We start from the raw sequence: 8423 nt of genomic DNA, 5'->3' as shown, positions 1-8423 counted from the left end.
TCCCTTTATGCATAATAAGTTATGGCTATTACAAACCTACTGAGAAGCTTATCAGCTGAAAGCTTTTAATGCACAGCTCTGCAACCATACTAACAATCCAAAGGAGAACTATCTACTTTAGACCAAGAGGTTCTCAGAATTACTCTGTGGGTGGGGGGAGGAGGGGAGCTTAGGTTTCCATAGGTGATTTTCAGATTGCCTGTGATTAGTTTTGCATAACCCCACAGTCCATCATGCCCATATGGTTTACCTGGTTTGGGAGAGTAATTTCAGTTGTACCTTGTTTCTTCAGGGTAGATACAGTATTATGGTTTGTAAGCTTTAGCTCACAATTTCCCTGCCTTTGGTGCTTGGTAAATCATAGCATTGTTTATTGAATTTCATGGCTTTGTGTAACAGTTGACAACCAAGTTAGTAAGTACGAGCAGACAGAATGTTACACCATGTCAACCTCTAATATAAAATCAAAGCCAGTGTTAGGAGTTCAAACCCCAATTTTAAATTGGTAAATAAGCCTTAGAAGTTACAATCTCTTGTTTACAGTCATTTGAACTTTTCAATAACCAATAGTTCTCTAGTCAGACTTCATCTAGAATATTGTGTCCAGTTCTGGGCACCAAGATTTAAGAAAAATGCAGAAAAATTAGAAAGTGTCCAGAGGAGGGCAACAAAAATGATCCAGTGTCTGGAACCACTGCCCTATGAGGAGAGACTGAGGAAACTGGGTATGTTTAGCCTTGAGTGGGGACATGATATCTCTCTAAGTACTTCAAAGGCTGTCAAAGAGGAGGGTCACAATCTTGTTGATTCCAGAGTGTAGGACTTGGAGTAATCAACTCCAGTTGTGGCAACCCAGATTCAAGCTAGATATCAGGAAAAATTACCTCACTGTCAGGACAATACAACAGCGGAATCTAGAGAGGTCATGGGCTCTCCCACCCTAGAGGCATTCAAAAAGAAACTGGACAGTCATCTGAGTGGGACGGTATAGATTGGTGACCTACAACAGCAGGGGGTTGGACCCAATGGCCTTCTTAGCCCAGTTCTACTAGACTGATCCTATGAGTAGATAATAAAATCTTTAAAGAGTGTCTCATGTGTAGGAATAGTTCTGCCTTTTGCATCTGTGTTTGAAGGTTGCTTGAGTGATCGTTGTACAAACAGAACTTTAAACTACATTATTCTATTGTAAATCCCCCCTTTAACCTCGCATTTTATTTTCACAGACCTCCGAGACAAATCTGGCTGAACCTTATGACTGGCCAAATGCATCTAGTGAGTTTCTCCTCCACACTTGCAAAGAACTAATGTTTGGTTCCATGGCATGCGTCACGCTTATCCTTACAACCTTTTGCAATAGTCTATGAGCAAGTTTACACAAGTAGTTGTAGTGAAATCTTAGCACTGTGGGTCTGTTGCATCAGCTGGATCCAGTTGCAGAGTTCCTATGTGGTAGGATTAGTTTTCTGAAAACAGAAAATCAACCATCCATTCTAAGGTTTCCACACTTCACCATGGCTACATCTTCTGCACGCAGAATTGCCATTTTATCACTGTTGGTATGGAATCATCATGGAGTCCTTTGGCAAGAGCCAGTGCAGTAGATACTTTCAGCCTTTAATATCTACTGTCTTCTGCTTGCTAGCAGAACATGTAATTACTAAATTAATTCCATCTCCTTGTTTAGTTTTGTGAGAAGGGAATCAGTGCAAAAATACACATATGGAGAAGGAACAAATCAGGACAAAATTTACTTTAATAAAATGACTGGAGCAGCTGGGAAGTGTTGAGCACTGGGCAGAAGGAAAAGAGAAGCCATCTCAGGGCTGCAACAGACCAGTTAGGAGGAGGCTGCTTTGGTCCATAGGCAAGAATAGGAAAAGGAAGTTTTTGCTTGTGGTGGCTGCCAGGAGGCATGGCAAGGCTATGAGAACAGAATGTAGAGGCCAGACTGCCGGGGGAACCATGAGGTCGCCTGACTGCAAGTTCAGGCAACATTCCACACACTGTGGAAACCACACAGGTCTGTTTGCCATGTCTTGTGAACGTAGCCTATGAGTTTGTGAACCTTATCTGCTCTTTCTCCCTCAGATTTTATCAATGGTCCAGAAATATTTGGAGTATGTACAATTAAGACTGTTCAAGCACCTGAAAATTCCAAAAAGATTGATCAAACTACTTTGGTTTTATGAAAGACATCCCCCAATAATTTAACAGTGATGCGGTGGGTTAAGAGCCCCATCACTGCTGTGACAACAATAGCAAACACAAGTCATTCCACAGAGATGCGTTGTCCTGGTTTGGGTGCTTCCTTGTCATGTAGTTGCAGCACACTTCATTCACCACCTCATGTGGTCTCAGTGGACAGATGGGCTAGAAGTCAAATAAATCAGGGCAAGGTAGAACATGGAATACCATTTTGAAAAATAGCTTCAAGGCTAGTAATATACGTATGTCATGTGAAGGATGCAAGATACATAACCAGCATCTTACTTATGTTAATATCTCTACTTGAGAACTATATTTTATTGTATTTTATTTCCAATTGAAAGGTTGTTACTCTACACACACACACACAGAGCCAACCTTACTTTGGGCTAAACCTCAACTTCTGAGAAAAAGTTGTGGGATTATTTGTCTGAAAGATATGAACTACTAGTTCCTCCCCCCCTCCCCCCCCCCCCCCGTTACCTGTTTCCTCTTTCAGGATTGCAAAATCACATATTGCTAATAATGATCCAATCACAAATACAATCACAAGCATAACAAAAGCAAACACTTGACCTTGAATTTAGAAGTGCAGTAAAGCAAGAAACACTTGAGCAAATGTTGTGGTCATCAGACTTATGCCATGAAGCAATTTCTCTTGTTATCATCTTTAGTATTACAAATATGGTAGTTTTGAAGATATAAGGCAAGGTTGCATCTTATACTTTTCACATCTTACATTTCCATGAATACACTAAGCCATTAAACCACAGCTTCTTTCTTGGCAAATAGAACCAGTCACTGCTTGCAGTTACAAAAAGCAAATCTTAGTACAGAGCTAAACGCACCGATTCCAGGAGGTAGGGCTGAGGGATTATGGCTCGGCATCATGGCAATTACACAATGGCATACAGCAAGGTTCCATTTTATCCCTCATGCTGCTTAACATCAACATGAAACCTCTGGGAGAGGTCATCTGGAGGTCTGAGCTGAAGCATCGCCAGTGTGACAATGACATTCAGCTCTACCTTTCCTTTTCATCCAATCCAGGTGAGGTGGTGACAGTTCTGAATCAGTGCTTGGTCAGTGTGATAGACCGGATGAGGGCTAGTAAACTGAGGCTTAATCCAGTTAAGATGGAAGTAGTCATCTGTCCTGGTGGCCAATATTTGCCCTGTTCTTGACAGGGTTGCACTCCCCTAAGGGACAGGGTAGTTTGGGAGCGCTCCTTGACCCAGTTATTGTTGGGAAATTCAGGTGCCTGCTATGACAAGGAACACTCTCCACCAACTTCAACTAGTCCTTCAACTGCATCCTTACCTGGACAGGTGAAGCCTAGCAACAGTAATCCACATTATGGCAGCCTCCTGACTGAACTATTATAATGCACTGTGTGTGGGGCTACCCTTAAGAACAGTCCAGATACTCCAATGGGTACAGAACCAAGCTGCAAGATTGCTTACCAGGACTGGCAGGTGAGATCACATAACATCAATCCTAAATAATTTTCACTGGTTACCAATTGAAGCCCAGGCCCAAGTTAAGGTGTTAACTTTGACATATAAAGCCCAAAACAGTTCAGGGGCTGGATAACTGAAGAAATGTCTCCTTCCATATACACCTCCCCCAACTTTGAGATCTTCTACTTAAGTCCTTCTCCAGGAGCCTCTGATAGACATTGTAAGATTGGCTACCTGAGGCAGTGCCTTTTCCATGGTAGTACCCCGCCCCCCATGCTCCCCAGATAGGTGTGTCTAAATACCAACACTTTATTCATTTCAGCACCAGGCCAAAACCATTTTATTTACCAGCATTTTAATGGTTGACTTATCATTATAGAATTGTTTTACTGTATATTTTATGTATTAAATTTTTGTTTTCTCTTGTGCTGTTACAAGTTTTGGCTCTTTGTAAGCCAACCAGAAATCAATGGATACAACACAAGGTAAATGTTTTAAATAAAGTTAAAGGACAAACACTTTCAGAGAAGATGGCAAGTAGAAAGGGAAGTTAGTCCTTCCTCACTAACTGTCCTCCCATTAATGACTATTTGCTTTGCAACTGGCTATGTCTGTGGAAATGAAATAATTTGCGGGATGGGGAGGTTGAAGGTCAAGTTAAAGTGACATTGTAAACAAAATCTTATTTAAAAAAAACATACCACATCAAGAATAATCAGTCCCAAAAGCCATCCATAAGAATGTACTCTTTGCAGGCAGCCCTCTCCCTGTTTTGTTGCAAAAATATTTTGTTACAAGATGCTTGAAAGTGGGATTCACCAAGAACTGAACTCAGTTCCAGCTGTGCCAGGTCAGGCCACTCAGATGCCAGCATGTCTCCTCCTAGCTGGGTTTATTTTTTGGAATCCATGGTGAACACCTTGCTCAGAAAAAGGGTAAAATAAAGACTTCTGCCTCCCAGCCAGTAACTTCCAAACACTCCCTCACTTTAGCATTGCCAAACAAAAAGTTTTAAGGAGCCTGTTTTCTAGCCACCATGTAATTGCACTGTCAAATTAAGTAATTCAGTAAAAACAGATACTGCATTTAAAAAAAATTTACCTAACCTAACAATAAAGCTACAATCCAAGATTCCTTGCCAATAAGCTCCAACCCTGCCATACAGTGATACTAATCTCTAGGTAAATAAGCATGGTCTCCAATTGTGTTCAAACATAATGGCCAGACAGCATTTACCCACAAATGAACTTAACAAGATCATACATTTCTGAAAGATACTCAGGCTTTGGAAGACAAAATTCTAGGCAGACACTGAACATTTCTTTCACTCCTTCCATATGTACTTTTTCCTCTGTTGGCTCACGAAGAAGGAATTAAAGCTTGATGTGAGAATGGCTCATGTTAGATGGACCTAACCTATCTGAAGGCTTGACACACATACAATTACAGCAGTTTTATGGAATCATAGTAGAAGAGGCCCGAACACCATCATGTCCAACCCCCTGCTCAGAGCAGGACTCCAAGTTAAACCATCCTTCTCAGATGGCTGTCCTTTGATCTAAGCAAAATTATTCATTCTGCATTCTATCTCTGTTTGTAATCCAGTAACTTCACTGATCACCAAGATACCAGAATGTATTTGAAATGCACACTGACAGCACCATTCTAGATTTCAAATTGAACTTCCAGCTTAACTCTTGATTTTTAGGGGGATCTGCAAAAGATTAAGTCACACAATAGTATGACCTCATCTAAATGCTATATTTGCCATATAGGTTTGTGACAAAGATTTTCACTTGAAGTTGACATACCCCACACTGCTTTATAAGGGTAGCATAAAAGCATTGTCAGCAGCACTTTCAAATGTTGTTACCAGTATAAAATGAATTTATAGAAACTGTCAGGAAATGCATTTTTACTTGCCACACCATCAAAAGTGTCAAGCAATCAAGGGCAGCCTTATACGCTGCATTAGCAGTAGCCTAGCTTCAAGGTTAGAGGTTATTGTTCTAATAGAAATGGTTACCGGTTTTTAGTCCGTGGCATCTAAACCCTAATCTGTAAAAACTAGAGACCATTTAAAGCAGCCATCTCTTAGCTGCTATTTATGCTAACAATTAATGCAAAATATTAATCGGGATCTCTCCTGCTTGTAACAGCCTTTTAGACCTATGTCATCTCAAAAGCATAGCTGGGCAGGGGCCTGAAAGGGTTGTGCTGCTGTGGTCGTAAAATATAGAAAGGAGAAAGCAGAACTGGAACAACATATTTTGGGAGGAGTGCGAAGAAAATGGTGGAAATGGAGAGACCTTAAGTACAGCAGACCAAAAGTTCCAATTCCACTACACTTTACAGTCTAAAGAACCTGCTAATTGGAAAAGGTAGCTGGCTGCTCACAGACCAACCATACTTTGCCTTCTTCTCTCCACAGGCTTCAGTGCAAGGCCATTTTATCTTGGACTCCACTCCGCAGTGGTTGTTAATCAAAACACCCTGGATAGTAGGTTGCAAACTAAAAAAATCTGCATATAAAATCAATTAGCAGCCTGGGACCATTAGAAAAATCTAATCATCTGATTTTCCTCCCAAAGGCTCAGACACTAAGCTAAGGCACACCTTATCAAGCCTCTGCAGTGCCTTAATTTAAGATAGCCACACCAAGCAGGGAGCATCTTAGCCAGTGTGAGCTCTATCTCAGTGTGAGTTCACCCCACCATCCAGTCTCACCGCAGACTTGCTCCAAGTGCTTATTCCTCTCCCCCTGCCCCTGCTACCTGAGAGATCAAAGGACCAATAAACTTAAGGCTATTCACTACTATCCTTGGTCTCTGTTAACCAAATGGTTGGTGTCCTGGTGTGCATATGCCCAAAATACACAAACAGGGGAAGGTTTTCTTTTAAAAGATTTATTCTTGAGAATAACCAGCTACCAACAAATCCTTCCAGATGGTGCACCTGAGCAGTCCTCAGTTGGATACATTGATCATTAGAGAGTTACACATAATACAGTTAACACTTTCCAATACATTACAGAAGTTAACATTAAGAGGTAACAGAAGTAAAACGTCACAATGGCATGATCTTTCCTGTCTGCATACCAAAGAAAGAGATGCTGGGGGGGGGGGGGGAGAATGGGGTGTTATACCAAGAAAAAGAGGAGCATGGGGTCGGCTGGTGTGAATTGCCCTTTGTCTGAGGTGCTGTTATCTGTCAAGAGTCAGCTAGCTGTCTCTGGAATGGAGCCTGGTTAGTGTCAACATTTCAAGGATGGACACATGCTGATTTCGAGAAAAGAAGGGTATTCTCCGGCCCAGCCATGTGTTAATGATTGCATGATTTAACTAAAGAAAGTCATATCTAGTGATCTTCATGGAATTCCCATTAGTTACAAAAAGGAACAACTAACAGATTTGCCTGAAAAAGGTTGTCAATAAGGGGAACTTCTAATTATTTCATAATCTTATATCAATGACTATATAAAATATGCTCTAGTTTATAAAATATACTAGATTCAAAAATAGAAGCATTAGGGTAAATAAGCACTCAACACATTTAATAACAGTTACTATATGATTAGCAAATGACTGCAAAAAAAGGACATTTCTGCAAGTGAGGTTTATATGCACATTACTGTACTGATAAGCACAAGAAAGAACACTTAGTAGCAGATATTATTTGGTAAATCCAGCAGCAGCAGTTTTCCTTAACATGGGTCCAGTTAGAACTACTCAATCTTAAGCAAGTGCTGCACAATTCCAGTTAGGTAGAAGCTGCTCCCCTTGATCTACAGAAATAATTATCCAAATTGTCTTACACTTCGTATTTGATCCAAACAAAAGCACTCACGCTTAAATGTATTTTATTTATTAAAACATTTCTATGCCGCCCCTTGCCGAAGCCTCGGGGCAGCTCACAGCATACAATAAAATACACAATAAATTAAAACAGTAACAATTAAAACATATACATTAGAATAAAATAAGCCACCCTGGCCAAATAAAATTCAATAGTATTAACATTTAAAATGCTGCTTAAATATTTTAAATCCAAAGCTTAGGTCTCTGAAAAGTACCTGAAGGAAGCTGGCATTTGGCAACTATAGTTTCTAGCCATGAAGCACGTATCTTGGAAATCCAAGAAGGCAGAGTAAGGGAGACAAATTAAAACTGTGTTGGAAGGGTATATAATTTATCAGCAGATGCACAACCCAGTTAACATTTTACCAGCTTCTGTAGACTGCATTATGAGCAAGGACTTCAAGATATACCTCTACTACAAACTACTTTCTGAAGCAGCTTTCTATTTCTCCTTCAGCCTTTGCAACTACAAAAGTTAAAACTTACCAGTAGATGGCAATAGTTAATCATCCAACTAATCTATACCTGGGTTGGGGTATATTACTTCTACTTGCATTACTCAAGCAAAGTTTTTAACTTTGAGGCATTATTATAATATTAACACTGTCCCTATGTTCTTATTTATTTTAAATACTTAAACTAATTAGTTTATTTCTATACCACCCAACAGCCAAAGCTCTGGGCAGTTCACATTATAAAAAAAATACAATTAGAACATACAAGGTCGAGAATGCAACATTTAAAACTAAACAAAACAAAAATACGTTAGACTCAGTCCAATACCAGCAGGCCCAGATAATTAAACGCCCTGCATTAGAGGATGGTCTTTACCTGGGCCTACCTCCTAAGGCCCCTTGTGAGAAGGAATGAATGGGAAAGGGGTGAAAGTAGCATTATT

Source organism: Varanus komodoensis, unplaced genomic scaffold (assembly GCF_004798865.1).
Source record: "Varanus komodoensis strain SLA01 unplaced genomic scaffold, ASM479886v1 scaffold28, whole genome shotgun sequence".
Classification (NCBI taxonomy): domain Eukaryota; kingdom Metazoa; phylum Chordata; class Lepidosauria; order Squamata; family Varanidae; genus Varanus; species Varanus komodoensis.
Note: the sequence above shows the minus strand (reverse complement) of the source record.